Below are 17885 nucleotides of genomic sequence, written 5' to 3'. Positions count from 1 at the left end.
ATTTTTATTTTCATTTACAAGAACGACGCAAGAAGTGCTCAAAATACAAAGTTCAGGGATTGCTCAGAGTAGCAAAAGCCAGACAAGGGAAGATTTAAAAGGGAAGGAAAGATTTAAAAGAGAAGAATTTTTTTTTTTTTTGTTAAGTACTCATGGAAGAGATGAGTTTTCAGTTGTCTTTTGAATGCTGTCAGGGATTCTGCATTACGGACGAGGGTGGGGAGATCATTCCACCAGCATGGAACCGTGAATGAGAATGTTCTGGAGAGTGTTTTAGTGCCTCGCTGTGATGGCACCACGAGCCGTCGCTCCTTGGCCGATCGTAGGCTTCTGTTAGTGACGTAGACTTGTAGTTAGGAGTGAAAGTAGGACGGAGCTGAGTCTGTGGTAGATCTGTAAGTAAGCGTCAAAGCTTTGAATTTGATGCGAGCAGCGAGTGGTAGCCAATGCAGTGAGATGAACAGAGGAGTTACGTGAACCCTTTTGGGCTCGTTGAAGACAAGGCGGGCTGCAGCATTCTGGATGATTTGTAGAGGTTTAGTAACACATGATGGAAGTCCAGCTAGAAGAGCATTGCAGTAATCAAGCCTGGAAATAACCAGGGCTTGGACGAGAAGTTGTGTTGCATGCTCAGTTAGGAAAGGCCTGATCTTCCTGATGTTATACATTGCAAACCTGCATGATCGAGCTATCTTTGTAATGTGGTCTATGAAGGTCAGCTGGTCATCAAATATTACTCCAAGATTTCTGACCGACCTTGATGGGGTGATTGAGGATGACTCTAGCTGGATAGTGAAGTCGTGCTGTAGAGACGGCTTTGCAGGGAGGACGAGAAGCTCAGTCTTTGCCAGGTTGAGCTGCAGGTGATGTTCCTTCATCCATGCCGAGATGTCCGTCAGACAGCTTGAGATATGTGCAGCTACTGTGGGATCATCTGGTTGAAATGAGAGGTAGAGCTGGGTGTCATCAGCATAGCAATGGTAAGAGAAACCATGTGCCTGTATGATGGGTCCCAATGATGTGGTGTAGATGGAGAAGAGGAGTGGTCCAAAAACTGAACCCTGAGGAACCCCTGTGTTCAGTTGATGTGCTTTGGATACCTCGCCTCTCCATGTAACCCTGAAAGACCTACCTGTGAGATAGGACTCAAACCAGTGGAGGGAAGTTCCTTTGATGCCCAGTGATGAGAGGGTGGACAGAAGGATCTGATGATTCACAGTGTCGAAGGCAGCAGAAAGATCCAGCAGAATGAGAACTGAAGATTTGGAAGCAGCTTTTGCGATCCGCAGGGCTTCTGTGACCGACAGTAGTGCAGTCTCGGTTGAATGGCCTTTCTTGAAGCCAGATTGGTTGACATCTAGCTGGTTGGTCAGAGACAGGAAAGAAGACACTTAGTTGAAGGCAACTCGTTCAAGCGTTTTCGCAATGAATGGTAGGAGAGAGATAGGTCTGTAATTCTCTAAAAGTGATGTGTCTAATGTTGTTTTTTTTAAGCAGTGGAGTAACCCGAGCCTGCTTGAATGCTGTAGGGAAAATGCCAGTGTGGAGGGATGAGTTGATGATGTGTGTGAGTGCTGGTAGAAGTGTGGGAGAGATGGCTTGTAGAAGGTGTGAGGGGATGGGGTCTAGAGGGCAGGTGGTAGGATGACTGGAGAGGAGAAGTTTAGATACTTCTTCCTCGGTTAGCGGAGAGAAGGTAAAGAGAAGATTTCTGGTAGTGGGAGAGGATGGTTTGGGTTCCTGTGTGTCTGGAGTTGAGAACTGACTGCTGATAGAAGTTGTTTTGTTGGTGAAGAAGTTAGCAAAGTCATCAGCAGTTAAAGAGGAGGTGGGTGATGGTGGAGGTGGACAGAGGAGAGAGTTAAATGTCTTGAAAAGTGTTTGTGTGTTAGAGGCGCTGTTGATCTTGCTGTGGAAATATGAAGATTTTGCAGCGTGAACATCAGCAGAAAAGGAAGAGAGCAGAGACTGATACATACTCAGGTCAGACGTGTCTTTTGATTTGCGCCATTTCCTCTCCATTGCCCTGAGTTTGGTCCGGTGTTCACGAAGAACCTCAGATAACCAGGGGTTAGAGGGAGTAGCGCGTGCTGGCCTGGAGGAGAGATGGCATATATTGTCTAAAGAAGAAGTTAAAGTGAAGCTTAAGGTATCTGTTGCGGTATTCACATTTAGAGATGAGAATTGTGAGGGTGAGGGAAGTGAAGATGACACAGCAGAGGAAAGATGGGAAGGAGAAAGTGAGCGCAGGTTACGTCTGAAAGTAACTGCAGGGGAGTTGGTGGAGCATGGGTAGTGAGTTGTAGATTGAAAGTAATGAGGAAATGATCTGAAACATGGAGAGGTTTCACCAAAATGTTGTCTGTGATGCAGTTGCGTGTGTAAACCAGGTCCAGTTGGTTGCCAGACTTATGAGTACCTGTGGTGATGAGCCGTTTGAGATCAAATGAGGCTAGAAGAGAGATGAAGTCTGTTGCATACGCCTTTTCTAGATGAATGTTGAAATCACCAAAGACTACGAGTGGGGTGCCATCCTCAGGGAAGGAGGACAGCAGCACATCCAGCTCCTCAACAAAGCTTCCCAGTTGACCTTGGGGGCGATAAATAACTACAATATGGATCCTAATGGGAGTTGTAAGTGTAATTGCATGATATTCAAACGAGTTGTTATTGCATAGAGAAGAGAGAGTTGAGTATATCCAGTTGTTAGAAATGAGAAGACCAGTACCCCCACCCCTCCCAGACTGGCGAGGGGTGTGGAAGAAAGAGAAGTTGTTAGAGAGAGCAGCAGGGGTTGCTGAGTCTTCTGGACGGATCCAGGTCTCAGTCAAGCCCAATATATTAAGAGTAGAATGAGATGCAAAGGCTGGAATGAAGTAAGCTTTATTGACTGCTGACTCACAATTCCATAGATCCATAGAAAGAGAGAGAGGTGTGTGTGTGGATAAGAGAATGGGACGCAGATTAGCAGTATTGCGCTGCCTTCTGTGCGTGATGAGTGCACGTTGTCGAGAGACAACAGGAATGTATTGAAAGCACATGTTGTGAAAGGGAAATACAATAGAAGTGGGAAAGGAAAAGGAGAGAAGACAAGGCAAGGATACTTAAGTGCCTTGCCGGAGTCCTTGCTCGGTGGAGTCGCACAGGTAGAGTCGATGGTCTTTACCCGAGTCGGTCTTCACACGGGGAGGCTGAACGCTTCTGCTGGTGCTTCCGTGACAGCGCGCACACTGTCGCGCTGTCGCGACAGTGTGCGTGACAGTTATATTCATGACTGAACTAAATATTTAAATGTCTTATTTTTGTATGTCTGATGATTTGAAGTCAAATTGGAAGTCAGATTTGTGTCTCTGTCAGTGCTGGTGGAGTCAGGTTTGCTTGTTAGCATTATATTATATTTATTATATTATATTATATTATATTATATTATATTATATTATATTATATTATATTATATTATATTATATTATATGCAAGTTCTTAAAGTCAACATAAGGGCAAAATGCACCCTATTTATTTGCTTAAAACACATTTCTGATAATTGTTAATGATTAATTGGTGCATACAGCATTATTCCAAATAGGAAAATACTTGTCTTCATAGATTTTCATTTAATTAATTCCAATAAAGATACCAGTTAGCATGTTCTAAGTCCAAAGTAACATTTTTCTTGATTAATTGTCCTCCAAATTTGACACATTATGAAAGTAAAATGGTTTGCGAATATTTTGTTTCTATTCACTTTAAAATAATATTCTTCCCTTCCCTTTGTTTAAAGTCTCAAAGCTTTAACCTGTTCAGTTTAAAGCATCTACAGCAGCAGAAGGTTTACTCACACAGACTGTGTTTCTTGCTGTGAGTGTGTTAGTGTTGGGAAATAATCAATGAGTTAACATGCAAAGCCATGCTGAACATATGGTCGGCCAAGCAACCGTAATGACATACTGCCAAACCAATCATTCCCACTCACTGCCGTGTGTGTGTGTGTGTGTGTGTGTGTGTGTGTGTGTGTGTGTGTGTGTGTGTGTGTGTGTGTGTGTGTGTGTGTGTGTGTGTGTGTGTGTGTGTGTGTGTGTGTGTGTGTGTGTGTGTGTGTGTGTGTGTGTTGGTTTGACTCTCATTCTTTAAATATTGCTCTCCTGAGCTTCTTTCAAAAACGCACCGTTTAGCTCATATACTGCCTTTCAGTAAATTCTAAGTGATGAGATCTTGAATCAAAACAGGTGGCATGTTGGAAACATACGAACATGTTTTAGTATGCCCAAACATTGAGCCAAGGATAAATTGTACTGTAATTGCAGTTGTAATTTAAAGGATCAGACAAAAAGTAACTTAGACCTGAAGAGTTTGAAATGTTCAGACATGCTCTAGATTGGACTAAACTGATTTGGAAATTAGTTTTTATCAATTGGTTTTATCCTCAGCTGAGCAATAGAGGTACAAACTATCCATAGTTGTTTGAAGTGATAAAACATGAAGACTTTACCAGATTAAAGGTTTTTTTTTTTTTCATTTTTGTCAACCATCCGTCACTATGAAATGAACCACAGAAGATACATTGTTAATTGTCTTGAGTTTACATCTAAAGCACTATTCAGATATAAATTGTTTCTTAGGATCACATCTTTAAATTAACATTTGTATTGCACCTCCATAAGAAATTCACTCTTCAGTGCTGGTTTATAAATGGTAGATAATCACTTTACATGTTTTCCTAATCTTGAAGATATATTAACTAATGTATTATTACACTTTTTTTTTTACAAAGGCTAAAAATTGTCACACTAAGTTTATGCTTAAAACAAGAAAAAATAAATAATTGGGTAAGAAAAATAAACTTTAAAAAAAATTACTTTATGGTAACACTCGTTAACATTAATTAATGCATTATGAACTAACAAATAAAACCTTATTGAAAAAGTTACCGATTTTATTTTATATTTCCCCATTGGCAGATATTTTTTCCTGTTTTAAGCAAAAACTCACTTCATTATGATAAAAAAAAAATAGAAAATAATATTTAAAATCTTTTGTCATTTTGTTTCTCAAGTAAATGTATCTTGAGTTAAGAATGTTTAGATATTTGTACAGAAAAACAAGACAAAAATACAGAGAAATTTTTTTTTATTTTTTTTGCAGTGTAAGTTTAGCAAACAGTTTTGAGTATTTCAGACTGTCCTCATTCAAGTAGGCAGGAGCTGTACTTGCTTCACTGGAAAAGCTGCCTTGAGCTGATCCCAAAATGTCTGCCGAACCCTGACTCTTTAAAAAAAGACTTTGATAAAACATAGAATCCGTGATCTAGTACATGCTGGGGAATCTCTCCGGACCCCTGGATTAAGGGTGTTGGTTCTGGGGTTAAGACTTTGGTTCTCAGCCAAAGCCCTAGGGCTGTCGTGTTAATCTCCATGTCGGTCCTCATTAGCATTAATGAATAGAGAAACACTTGTCATGAAAGCACAACACACGGGGTATGTAATGCCACCGCCATCCAATGAGAACTGTGCAAGTGATTAAGACACAAAAGCACCATTTTTGTCCTTGTCGTCGAACAATTCATTCTTTTTGATTAGTTTTTGAACATTTCCAATTTAATATGAGCTGCTAGTTTGAAATGCAATAACATTTAATCAACATAAAACAGGTTTTTATAACAGATGCACTTGGCTTGGGTTAATTTAGAAGTCGCACATAAAACAAAACCGTTTAAAAATGGACAAATCTCATTTGAATCTGTCAGCTGTGTAAACACAATACATATTTCTAAGATGATCTAGTGTTTATTCAATGTAGCTGTACATCACTGTGCTGATGTTTCCTTTGGATCTCACTGGCTAATGGCTTATATATCACGCAGTGGTTTGGGCAGCATGCGCATTTCCTTTACAGGAGTCAAATGGATAGGCGGGAAAACCTTGCAGTACAAAAAGCGGTTAACCTCTTCCTTTAGTCGTGTCCAAAACCTCAGAAATGTTCAGCCACAAAGCACACACACATTGAAAGCAGACATCATTGTTGTTACGAGCACCACCATGTGCATATTCCACCCACCAATTTGATGTTTTGTAGTAGTTTATCACAGCCTTTCTTGTGCGAGAGGAAGAAATTGTCCCCGTTCTGAACAAACACACACAAACACAGGAGCTGCATCATGAAAGCTGCTTGTTATTTTGGCTTTTGTATAAAATATCTGCTAGGTTAACTGCAGAAAGTCATCTGGCCGAGTTCCCAGAATCCATTGCATCCAATCCAAAAGTACTATGGCCTAGACCTAGATTGCATCTCCATTATACACACTTTTGCATTAAAAAGTTCTTTGTTGAGATGTTTTTCTGGTGAGCAGCTGGTGTTTGTACTGACATCAGCGGAATCGCTGCGGTCTCTGGTGTCCTCATGCATTGCTTACTATGAAATATACAGAAGATAAAATGGAATTTATTTGTTCTAATTTAGGCTACACAACATGTCATGCTGTTATGGATCATATTTAGCTTGCAGGACTTTAAAAAGGCATGTTTGCTGGTGTACTCCATGTTTTGTTTTTTATTCCCTTTTTTGCTTCATGTTAATTTTATCACTGAATATATATTTTAGCTTTAATGGATATCTAAAGAAAACATGAAGACGTTTTTCTGTTGTGGTTTTTATTTTACTGAACAACACTTGATCTACTGCTCACCACTGTAGCATCACTATTTGGTTTTTATCAATATTTTGAATTAATATTTATAATTTGGGGATGATCAGTTTTATTTGCCTCTGCCCTGTATTGTTGTTTTGTTTTATTAACATACTCTCTTCACCTCACCTGTATGAGAAGGACAGTGTGGAACAAGCTCTGGACCCATTATATCCTGCCAACCGAGAGACGCACTTCCCTCCTGCTTTAAAGAGAGAGAGTTCCTATAAAAATGAAAATATGAAAAAATCAAAGTGGAGACTGATGGAATGATTTAAATCATTATTCACTGATAATCTTCCTCTTCAGTGCGACATTACGACCAGAACCACTGCAACTGGATAATTGAGTCAGTGAGGTTATGGATAATTCTGAAATCATATTTACAGTATGAACCAGATTAAATGGTTTGCACCTGATTCACTAAGTTAATTATTATAATCAGGTAAAGAGCACTAACAAAATATGTGCTGAACTCTAAAAATCTGACTTGAATCTGACATGCATGAAACAAACTGATTTGTCCACGTCTGCTGCAACCACATCATTCTGTTAGATCCTGCTGCTAGATGCATTTGTGAATGAATCAGTCCGTTTCATGAATACATCGTCAAGTCTCATATGTGAACCGAATCAACTGATTTTCCACTTTATTTGCAAAATATGAATCTCCATTGTGGGTTCACGAGAGCACCGCCAACGCATGCGTGTTGACGCAAGAGCAGACATTGTTGCTTAAATGCACGTTTGAGATTAATATTTTGTAAATAAAGTGGTCAGATGTTTTTTTTCAAAAACAAAGCACTCGCTTTGCTTCATAAAATTGAGGTTACACCACTGGAGTCACGTGAATTTCTTTAATGATGTCTTTATTAACTTTCTGGGGATTGAAAGTGGTAGTTTCGTAGACTGTTAATGGAGGGACAGAAAGCTCTCAGATTTCATCAAAAAGATCTTGGTTTGTGTTCTGAAAATGAATGAAAATTGTACTGGTTTGGAACAACATGGGTAATTAATGACAAGATTTTCATTTTTGGGTGAACTAACCCTTTTACTCAATTTTCTGTTCAAGCTTAATGATTCTTTCTTGAATCGATCTGATTCTTTCACAAATCAATGAGTTCAACTCATGAATGATCCATTCACACCTGGTTTGCTGCAAATGAATCAGTCCATTTCATGAATTATTCGTAATGATTCGCATGAATTACAATTTGTGAACCAGCTGGTAAATGCCCAAATCACAAAGAAAAGAAATATCATTCAGTCAGTGAGTTTAAATCCAATGTTGAAGGGAATCAATCCAATTACATCTGAGGCCCTGTTTACACCTGGTATTACGATGTGTTTTTGTCAATTGAATCACAAATGGATGATGCTAAATACAGGTGTAAACGGGGTCTAAAACATTTTGAGTTTGTCCACTTTCGACCACTTCCAGAGGTAGCCAAGCGCATTTGACTGGATTGTTTTCATAGTGTAGACGCTCATATGGTCGAATGTCTTCTTACAACCACAAAAGACGCCTACTCTCCACCTGACTGACCTAACTGATGCGTAAACATAATGGGAAGCGCGCTGGCCAGATGGGATTTAGCTTTGTCGGCTGAAATTCCAAGTTAGAAGTTGTTGAAAGTGGGCAGAAGAAACACCAGGTGTAAACAGGAAGGGGTCTGTCTCGTCTAATTCTGATCCGATCTACCAAAATGCATTTAATACCATGTGTAAAACAGGGCTTGACTTGAAAACAAATCAGGCATTGCTTCTCAAAGCCTACATCAACACATTTGGAAGATCTGAAAAGCAACTTTACTGCAGTTCAGATTGGCTGACGGGAAGGGATGATAACAATAATGTGTTACGCTTGTGTTCTAAAATTCCAGTGTAACTCGGCCTCTCTAAAAGCGCAGAGGCAGTGAGCTGTGCTGTTATGGCCCTTAGCACCCTGTGGTGGGTTATTTATAGCTGACATTGCCAGCCAGCACTGGGTGTAATGTAAGGACACATCCACAGAGCAGAGGGGTGATTAAATGTCTGAGTAATTGACAGTAGCCCTGGAGGAAGTGAGGGAAGAGTCAGAGAGAGAGGGAGTGAGTGAAACACAGAGAGGCAGAGAATAACTCATTTGGTTTCCCCTACTACAGCTCTCCTTTGTCTGTCCCCAGAGATGAACAACTCTTCATGCTGAACTGCCACCAAATGCTATCAGTTCGATTGGACAAATACTCATGGTTGAACGGGTAGTAAAGTCTCAGACATTCATGACAGATCGACTGATTCATGACTCGGATCGATCAATATTTTTTGATGTAAACCAAACTCTTCAGGAAATCTACGCAGATTCTCAGCAGCCTGTGTGCAATGAATATTAATCCCTTAGAACAATTCTGGTGAGATATTTGTAGTTTTAATAATGTTATTGTGTCCTAGCGGCAACAAGCTGATTGCATAATAGTAATTGGCAGACAGATTGACTTCAGCAGCAGTGACAGATGACTTACACTGACCTTAAACGAGACGGATACCTCTTTTCCACCAACGCAAAGCCATTTTAAAACCATTCCATGTGTTTCGACTAAAGAAAAGACTCTACTGGGATGGGAAAAAATCCAGTGAGTCTTCTTAAACCTGCTGGTTTTTATATATTCAGTGTTGTATTAAGTGATAGCTAATAAAACAACAAAAATTTACAAAATATAAGAGAAAATTTGCTACAGCTAATATTCCTCATATTGTTCTGACCACATATCCACATATAATCTAAATGCAGATTGATTGGTTGTGATTAAAATATCATCTGATTGGTCAATGACACGTGGCAGCCACAAAAATATAGAATCTATTTTTCAAAATAGAAGAAGAATAGAACATTAAGTGTTCATGGAACTCAAAACCGTAGAGCATGGCACTAGCAGTTGCAAATGGATTTAATTTTTACTGAATGAACCAATAATGCCTTCAATGTAAATCATTTTGGATAAAGACATCCAGAAAATGCATAAAATGCAAATGCTTTGCTGTCACTTTCACCTCTTTTGAAGAAAATGAAGTGGAAAATTGCAGTCGTTGTGTACCATGTACATCATCCTTAAAGAGATACAGACACAAGGGTGAGTAAATAACTACATTTTCTTTGTTTTTTTTTGGTGAACTATCCCTTTAGGATTAAAGCACTGTTTGTTTATGAGCAGATTTTGTATTAGCATACAATTTACATCATAGAACGGACCCACACTGACTTGTGCACCAAACTGAGAGAGATTTAGAGACATTGGTGGCCGATCACTGGCACCAGGACCATTTCATTGGAGATGTTATTGGAGTAATTAAGATTCTCCAACTCTACAACTTAAGTTTGGGTTTTTATCAAGACAGATTTAATTCTCTGTAAGCCATTTGCTAAAGGTTGTGCAACAAAATAGCAGAGTGCTCTTTACTCTGAGAATGGACAAATATTCCATGAGTCATTGTGCCCGAAACTTCAAATAACAGCAAGGACAATCAGGCATGTTTCCGTTCTTCAGTTCCCATGGTGCCTAGTGGTCTGTAACGGCTCAGTAACCAAGAGAGCGAAAGCAGAATAAAAAGAACCCAGCAGGATCAATATCACTCAGTGCTCTTTTATGATAGCAGGAAAATGCCCTGGATCTGCCATGTGTAATTATATCAGAACTCTCTCCGTGCATGCATGCAGACTCCCAGACACTCCACGCTCACGTCCCCCATCTCTATCCCTGAGGGGTGTTTCTGGATAAAAGCAACAAATGAATATCTGAATATGTGCCACCTTGTCACTTTGTTGAACATCTAGTAATTCTAGATTCCACATTTGGATGTCAGTCTTGAGGTAGCAAGTTTCAACATGCATGCAATAATGGAACCCAGGCTTCTTGGTGGTTTTGCGACAATTTCAATGTGAAATGTCCAGTGAGTGGCACTAAAAGCATGTTCAGAAACATATGTGTTTTTTACTTTCTTTCTTGCTCTTTTCAGCGCAGTTTGGAGATGAGTGAGGTGAGTAGCGGTAAAAAGTTAAAAGGTTATCGCATTTGAAAATAACTTACTAAACCCTACCCTGATAGTGTTTACAAAAGCAAACATGAGATAAAACACGCATTTGGTGAAGCAAAAATACCATTAACATGTTACATATGACTCGCGTACAGTGCTACCAGGTGAGCTACTAATCAAGTTTACAAGCCGTACATGTAACACAGACTTGTATAAGTTTACAAATCATTCTCTATAGTATGAGGTCATAATATTAATTGATAATCTGCCTTGTAATCTAATCTAATCCCTATAATCTGTTCGAAGAAGGTGTTGGTGTTTTACTGCCACTAGTGTTCATTTCGACTGGAAACCACAGTGATTTTAATTTTATGTAATACGTTTTTGGAGTTTTGGTAGAAGTAAGTTTTTCCAATGAGCCTAGGTTGCAATAACATGCATGAAAAGAGAGTTCCCCCAAAATGACAATTCTCACACTTTAAACCCCATTTGTTTTTTATAGTTTTATGGTATTTTACACTCTTTTTAAAGTGTTATTGCATTCCCCATTATAATTGCATGGAAAAGGCAACTAGAACATTCTTCTGTACTAACATAGTTTTGGAGGTTTGGACCGACATGAGATTGAGTAAATTATAATGCAATTTTATTTTTTGGATTATCTACCCCTTTAGTGACGTGTTGTACACATCTAACAGCCTACAAACATAGGAATGAAACTAGGGAATACATTTTTCTTTCATTTCTTTATCCCTCCAGAGATGATAACAGATTCTTGCTAATTTTAGATCTTCATCGTCTCCCTCTTGCCTCATTATAGGTGTCATATTTCTTCTGAAGCTGTGGCATTTTCTCACATGTAATGAAATACGAGAGGTGGCAGCCATTGAGGTAATATTCTGATGCAGTGCAAAACTGAGATAAAAATACTTGATTTATTTTCATTTGGTGATTGTAGCAAATGCAGAGCTCAGATCAGTAAACATGTCACTGTCAAATGAAAGCTATTGAGGCATAGTTATTCATATCTTAAAGCTGACAGGACCCAAAGGAATATGTCATTGCTCTTGAGTTTTCTTCATTCAGATGGTTCATTTAAACATTAGTTTTGTCAGAAATGTTTCTCCTCAAATTATATTGGGAGATATAAAAATAGACAATGTTTGAAATACAGTAAGCATATTAAATGAACTCCCTGTTCTTATACATAACTAGATTTTTACATTATCTGAAAAAAATGTGATTGGTGTTTGTCTGACAATGCTAGACCAGGGTGTTCTGGAAACAGTTTTTTAAGGAATTCTGAATGGTTGTTAGAGAGCCCATAACCAATTTGTTCAGCAAGGTAATATTGAAAGCATTGACTTTGTTCTATACTTTGGGAAATTGCTAGATCTGAGTACAATGTGAGACTATGTTGAGGTCTGAAACTCTATAGCAGTGGTGTTTAAATCATTTGACAAGGACCCACAAATGTTGTGAACTAATTGAGTAGGACTCCCTTCCTAATATTTAAAGGCAGGTATACACTATCGGAAGTTAAGATTTTGAAAACATTAAAAAAGATTTTTCATTTTATTTAAATGAAATGATTTTATTTGATTAAAGAGATCAAAAATACAGTAAAAACAGCAATATTGTGTAATATTATTATATTTAAAAAGTGTAATTTATTCCTGTGATGGCGAAGCTGAATTTTCAGCATCATCTTCCTTCAGAAATCATTGTAATGTGATGATTTTGTCCTCAAGTAACAGTTTTATTATTATTATTATTATTAATAATATTATTAATGGTGAAAACAGTTGTGCTGCTTAATATTGTTGTGAAAATTATAAATTTTAAATTATGAATAAATTATAAATTTTCAAGGATTCTTTGATGAATAGAAAGAGACAGCATTTAGTTGAAGCATTTTGTCTTCACTGGATTCCTTTGATAAATGTAAAAAGTATTAATAATAAAAATAAAAACGTACTGACCCCAGACTTTTGAATGGTAGTGTATTATCACATATAATTTAAAAATAATAAGTGTGATATAAAGATGCAAACGGTTAGTTATTTCCCAAATTAAGTAATTGACTTATATATTGTCATTTTTACGAAAAACAATTATTATTAAAACATTATCTGGGGGAAAAAAAGATTTAGGTTTTTATTTTTTTGGTGTTGTCTGATTTTGTTGCTGCAGCAACATTTGAGCTATTTTAGAGAGATCTGTTTTCTTTCCTGTTGTGGGAGTGTTTGACTTCAGCTTGTGCTGACATCTTGTGAATAACTCAATGGCAGGGCTGTGCTTGAGGTTGAAAAGACACCCTGGGATCGGTTTATCGTTAGGTGAGTGCCTACCACCTGTCAGGGGTCAAACTTGAGAGATGGATGAGGAATAAATGGCCACCAGCAGACAGGTGTGTACTGTGTTCGAGTAAACGTGTATCAGCACTTTCCTGAAAAAAACTTTTATCAGGAGACACATTTCTTCTCCTCTCTCTGTAGGTAGTCCCTTAGAGGTGTTGCAGTGCGATATCTAAGATTATATGTGAGTGTGTGATGTTCAAACACTGATCTGGACTCACCCTGTGCTCTCAAGCATCCATCTCACTCCCCTGCAGAACTATCAATAACCCGTTTGGCTGGAAATCAAAAGGTGTGGCTGATGTAATGCAATGAAACATCTTTTTTGGTCAAAGGTTATTGAGGAATTTGTTTAATGAAGTAACCGAACAGGGAGAGTCAATATCTGTTTGCAGCACAATATTTACTAGCAAAATGTCTGTCACACACACACTATTTCAGTTTAAATAAACATTTTTGTCCTGTTTTGTAGAAGAAGAAAAAAAATCTTAATATAGATTTAGCTGCCCAAAATGGCATCATAATATGGGAGCTTTCAGACTTGGTTCGATTGCTTTCAGGTTCGATTTGCTCCGCCCTCCCCTTGCCCCTCTGGTCTCTGTTCACATTCAATTATTTGGGCCCAAACTCTGGTACTCTTGTTTCATCAAGCGTACCCCCATGCTGCTCGGTAACTTCTATGATGAGATGAAATCAAAATGGATTGAGTTGCTCGCATTTTTTTATTTTCAATTTTTTTTACCGTTTTGTATCCAAAGTGTCAGCATATAATGTCACTTGCTTATATCCTCGAATGCTCTTCTAAAGAACACAAGATTCCATTTGTGCTGAAGGTGCTTGAGCAGAAATGAGATACACATTCTCTCAGTTAAGTGAGTGAGAACCAGTGTTGGGATAAGTTACTTTTAAAAGTAATGCTTTACAATATTGCATTACACCCTAAAAAAATGACTGTGTCACTTAGTTACTTTTTATGGAAAGGAATGTGTTATGTTACTTTTGAGTTACTTTTTCTTACCTGGGCTGGACTTTATTGTTTGATTTTTAATAACAAAATAACAAAAGTTCTATTTTTGGCAAATGCAAAGGCCCTTTCACACCAAAAGTAATGACTAGTCATTACTAAAGTAATGAGATATCTTACTTCAGCAATAGAAAAATTAAACCCAAATGTGATGTTTGAAGTCATATTTGCTTATATGGTTGAATTGGATCATCATGTTTACACTGCACAAACAATGCTTCTGCATTCAGGTTCAGACTCCAGGTAAATGTGTGCCAAATAAGAATTTTTTTGTTTTGTTTTGTTGCTCGTATGTGTCATGCAGTGTGAACTGCACAAACCACATATAATCTGATCTTTCCAATTCCGATTTGTGCCACTTCCATATGTGGTCGTAAATCCGATACAGGTCGGATGTTTTGCAATGCGACCTCAGTCTGAACGGTCACACCGGAATTCATGCAACTTTTACATCCCTCTAGAGCAACATTCGTTACAATTCTGCGCTCAAAGATTCACTTCAAAGATTTTACATACCCAAAGTTATCAAAACAGTTGTGAAAGGTAGTCAGTGGAAGGACATTGATCAATGTGTCAGACCTACTAAGTATTACAGTGACAGCTCTATATACAAGCAAAACATGAGGGCTCGTATCATGAATGTAAAAAAAAAAAAAATATATCTTGAATGCACACTGACTTCCACAAACAGATCACTCTATAAATAATTGTGTGATTGCTTACTTTAATGTCCTCCGTGTTTATTTTTGCATGACAGCGTGCTGCATGACGTCGTCTTATAGTTATTTTGAGTATGCGAGTCAGTCCAGGACCATGATCTGTTCACCCTGGAATCTGATATTTAAAATAAAAATAAAAAATCGGATCTGATCTGAGCAATAAATCGGAATTGAGCACTAAGGGTCGCAGTGTGAACGTAGCCTAACTCGATTTCTCCTTGGCCAACTGAAGGTTGTCATGGAAATGCTTGATGTATTTGTATTGATGTTTGCTGGAGTAAAAAAAAAAAATCTTCTAAGAAATTTTATTTGACTTTCATTGTTGTTGGATGTTCTGAATTCCCGCTCTGAATGTCAAACTACTGAAAAATGTCAAACTTGCTGACTATTTTAAACTTTTTTCTAGCAGTATGTGACCACATAATTAAGGAAATCTTTTTAACAGGACATAGAATGCTTTGTCTAAAGCAATTATGTGCCTTATAGTTCAAGTCTGAGTAAAATGGATGTTTGTTTTTTTTATTACAGAATTTAAATTGTGCAAAAAAAAAGAAAGAAAAAAAAAGTAGCTTAGGCCACTATGACCAGCAGTGGTTCATATCTGAAATGCTCAGACACAAAAGCATGCATTCATTTCCTCTCCAATATCTGGCATCAGGTCGCATAATCAAGTTCATAACACATGGATAGAAATCCAGCTACTGAGTAGTGTATTTAACTGAGTTTACCCAAACATTTAAATTGTCTTTTTTTTTCATTCTCATGTTGCTCCAAAACCCATGTGTTCCCTTTCGTAGTCACTCCGAGTTACGTCGGATGACGACGAATGGGGGTTTCGCCTAGAAAGCCAATCATCTTCGTGTATTTTAAAACGAGCCAATGGCGATGAAATGCCATGGGTCTGCGGAATTTGCATAGCGTATCTCCGCCCCACCTCGTGGGTATAAAAGGAGGACGCTCGGCAACATGCAGATATGTTTTCGCTTCGGAGCCAAGAGCTTCTCTTCACTCCACAAGCCAAATCCTGACTTCATCTTCTTTGTGACGAGCGAACTCTCGGGTGTTGGTGTGACGGCGGTACCCAGCGAGTTCACATTACCTGCGATCTGAGCAGTGATCTGCCAGTCTGTGTGTTTCTCCCTGGTCGCCTCAGCATCGCTGAGTTTTTTCTCTAAAAAGAGCTGCACGTGGCACGTCTTTTTAAAGATGTCTCGCCCGTGTTCTTCTGGGTGCGGTCGTTTCCTGTCTTCCTTTGATGGGCACAATCGCTGCTTTGCGTGTTTGGGCTTAGAACACGCTAAAGCAGCGCTTGTGGATGACTCATGTTCCTTCTGTGGGAACATGGCCATCGCAACACTGAGGTCTAGACTCAATGATCTCATTCGAGAGAGAGTCCCCTCATCCACACCCCGATCTACATCCTCCACGAGAGGCTGTACTTCGGCTGGTGGACAGGGTGACTTGAAGGTGACGGTGTGGGACAATCCGACGATGAGTCCTCAGACCACGCCCCCCTCTACAGTGATGCAACCCGCGAGTGCCGCGGTGATTCTACCGGATTCATCTTTCGATGCCCCGCGTGTTTCATTCGGCGCTCCAGAGGAAGACTCGATGTCGATCGCGGCATCACAAGGCGGGCAAGAGTCATCGGGAAGTGACGATGCGGCTGCGTTGCCTCCTTCTGGAGCTCCAGCGTTGCCCGTATCAGATCCCGAGATGACGGCCATGCTCTCCCGGGCCGCCGCGAGCATCGGGCTTGAGTGGAACCCTCCGCCCTGCCCTGAGCGCTCGCGGTTGGATGATTGTTTTTTGGGTGCGGCTGCCGCCTCGCGGCCACAGCCTACCCCAATGCCATTCTTCCCGGAGGTGCATGAGGAGTTGACGAAATCATGGAAGGCTCCCTTGACCTCCCGTGTACGTTCGTCAGCTTTCTCCGCCTTTCCTCCCCTCGATGGGGCGGCCGCCCATGGGTACACTGGGATTCCCCCGGTTGAACACTCTGTTGCCATGCAACTATGTCCTCAGAGTGCTTCATCTCGTGGTAATCCAAAGCACCCGTCCAAGGCCTGTAGATTTTCGTCCACCCTAGTGGTGAGGTCTCACAGAGCTGCAGGACAGGCGGCTGCCGCTCTGCATGCGATGAGCACCTTGCAGGTCTACCAGGCCAAGCTGCTCAGAGATATGGACGAGGCGGGGACTGACCCAGGGCTCTTCAATGAGCTGCGTGCCGCCACTAACCTCGCTCTCCGAGCGACGAAAGTGGCCTCACGCTCCCTGGGTCAGGTGAAGGCCACCTCTGTGGTCCAGGAGCGTCACCTGTGGCTGAACCTGGCTGATATGCGGGACGCCGAGCGAACCCGTCTGCTCGACGCCCCCATATCCCAGGCCGACCTCTTCGGCGGAGCGGTTGAGGACTTTGCAGCAGCAGCCTTCACCCGGGAGGAGGCCGCAGGAAGGCGCCACAGCCCTCTCCAGCCCTGCGGCCCGCTAAACGCCAGGCTAAGCGGCGCTCCTGAGACGGGCTGCTCAGTGATGGTGTCGGTTTTTTCCCAGGAGGTGGTTGCAGGCCCCCTCCTTCCCCCGGCGGAGGGCCGGGGGAGAATCTTTTGTTCTCCCGCTGCTCACCCACGGGTGGGCAGTACCCTATTATAGTCAAATAAAGAACCAATACACCCATCACTGAGCACACAGAGCCGGTTGACAGTGCGCGACGCCCCCGGGCCTCGCCGCTCTCATCCCTCTCTGTCACAGAGTGCTCGGACCGCAGTGTGTGCCGCCTCCTGGCCTCGCCACTCCCGTCCCCCTCTGTCCCAGAGGGTGCGGACAACAGTGTGTGCCGTCTCCGGACCTCACCACCCTCGTCCCCCTCTATCGCCAGACCCCTGGCAGAGCAGACCCCCGTGGAACGCTGGTCCTTCCCTGGTCTCCTCTGTCAGGACGCGGAGCATGACCGCGCCCCCGCACCGGGCCGCTTTGCCACCCTCGCCTGGGCCGGTCACTCCGCTTCGCTGCCCCTCCGGGGGGACGCCTGTGGTTCGTATGACCCCGCTGGTTCAGTATCTGACAGCTTGGTTGGAGCTTCCCAGCCTTTCTCG

At 40.8% G+C, this 17885-nt stretch overlaps 1 protein-coding gene and 2 long non-coding RNA genes across 3 annotated transcripts in view; 1 reads left to right on the top strand and 2 right to left on the bottom strand.

The window, feature by feature from the left end:
* The window catches only part of s100p (S100 calcium binding protein P), a 267160-nt gene that overhangs the window by 51289 nt on the left and 197986 nt on the right, over positions 1-17885 (bottom strand). The gene's annotated exons all lie outside the window — the stretch shown is intronic.
* Positions 1-17885, top strand: part of LOC143711521 (uncharacterized) — a 110932-nt gene that overhangs the window by 64273 nt on the left and 28774 nt on the right. The gene's annotated exons all lie outside the window — the stretch shown is intronic.
* On the bottom strand, positions 1102-2863 carry LOC143712075 (uncharacterized). The gene is made up of 3 exons (XR_013194986.1): positions 2420-2863; positions 1980-2095; positions 1102-1361 (listed from the first exon to the last, which is right to left on the bottom strand). It is a non-coding gene; the product is annotated as an uncharacterized LOC143712075 (long non-coding RNA).

The sequence above is a fragment of the Siphateles boraxobius genome, unplaced genomic scaffold (genome assembly GCF_051911475.1).
Source record: "Siphateles boraxobius isolate OS27281-9 unplaced genomic scaffold, OSU_SipBor_1 5, whole genome shotgun sequence".
In the NCBI taxonomy this organism is placed as follows: domain Eukaryota; kingdom Metazoa; phylum Chordata; class Actinopteri; order Cypriniformes; family Leuciscidae; genus Siphateles; species Siphateles boraxobius.
This window is presented reverse-complemented; position numbering and strand designations above follow the sequence as displayed.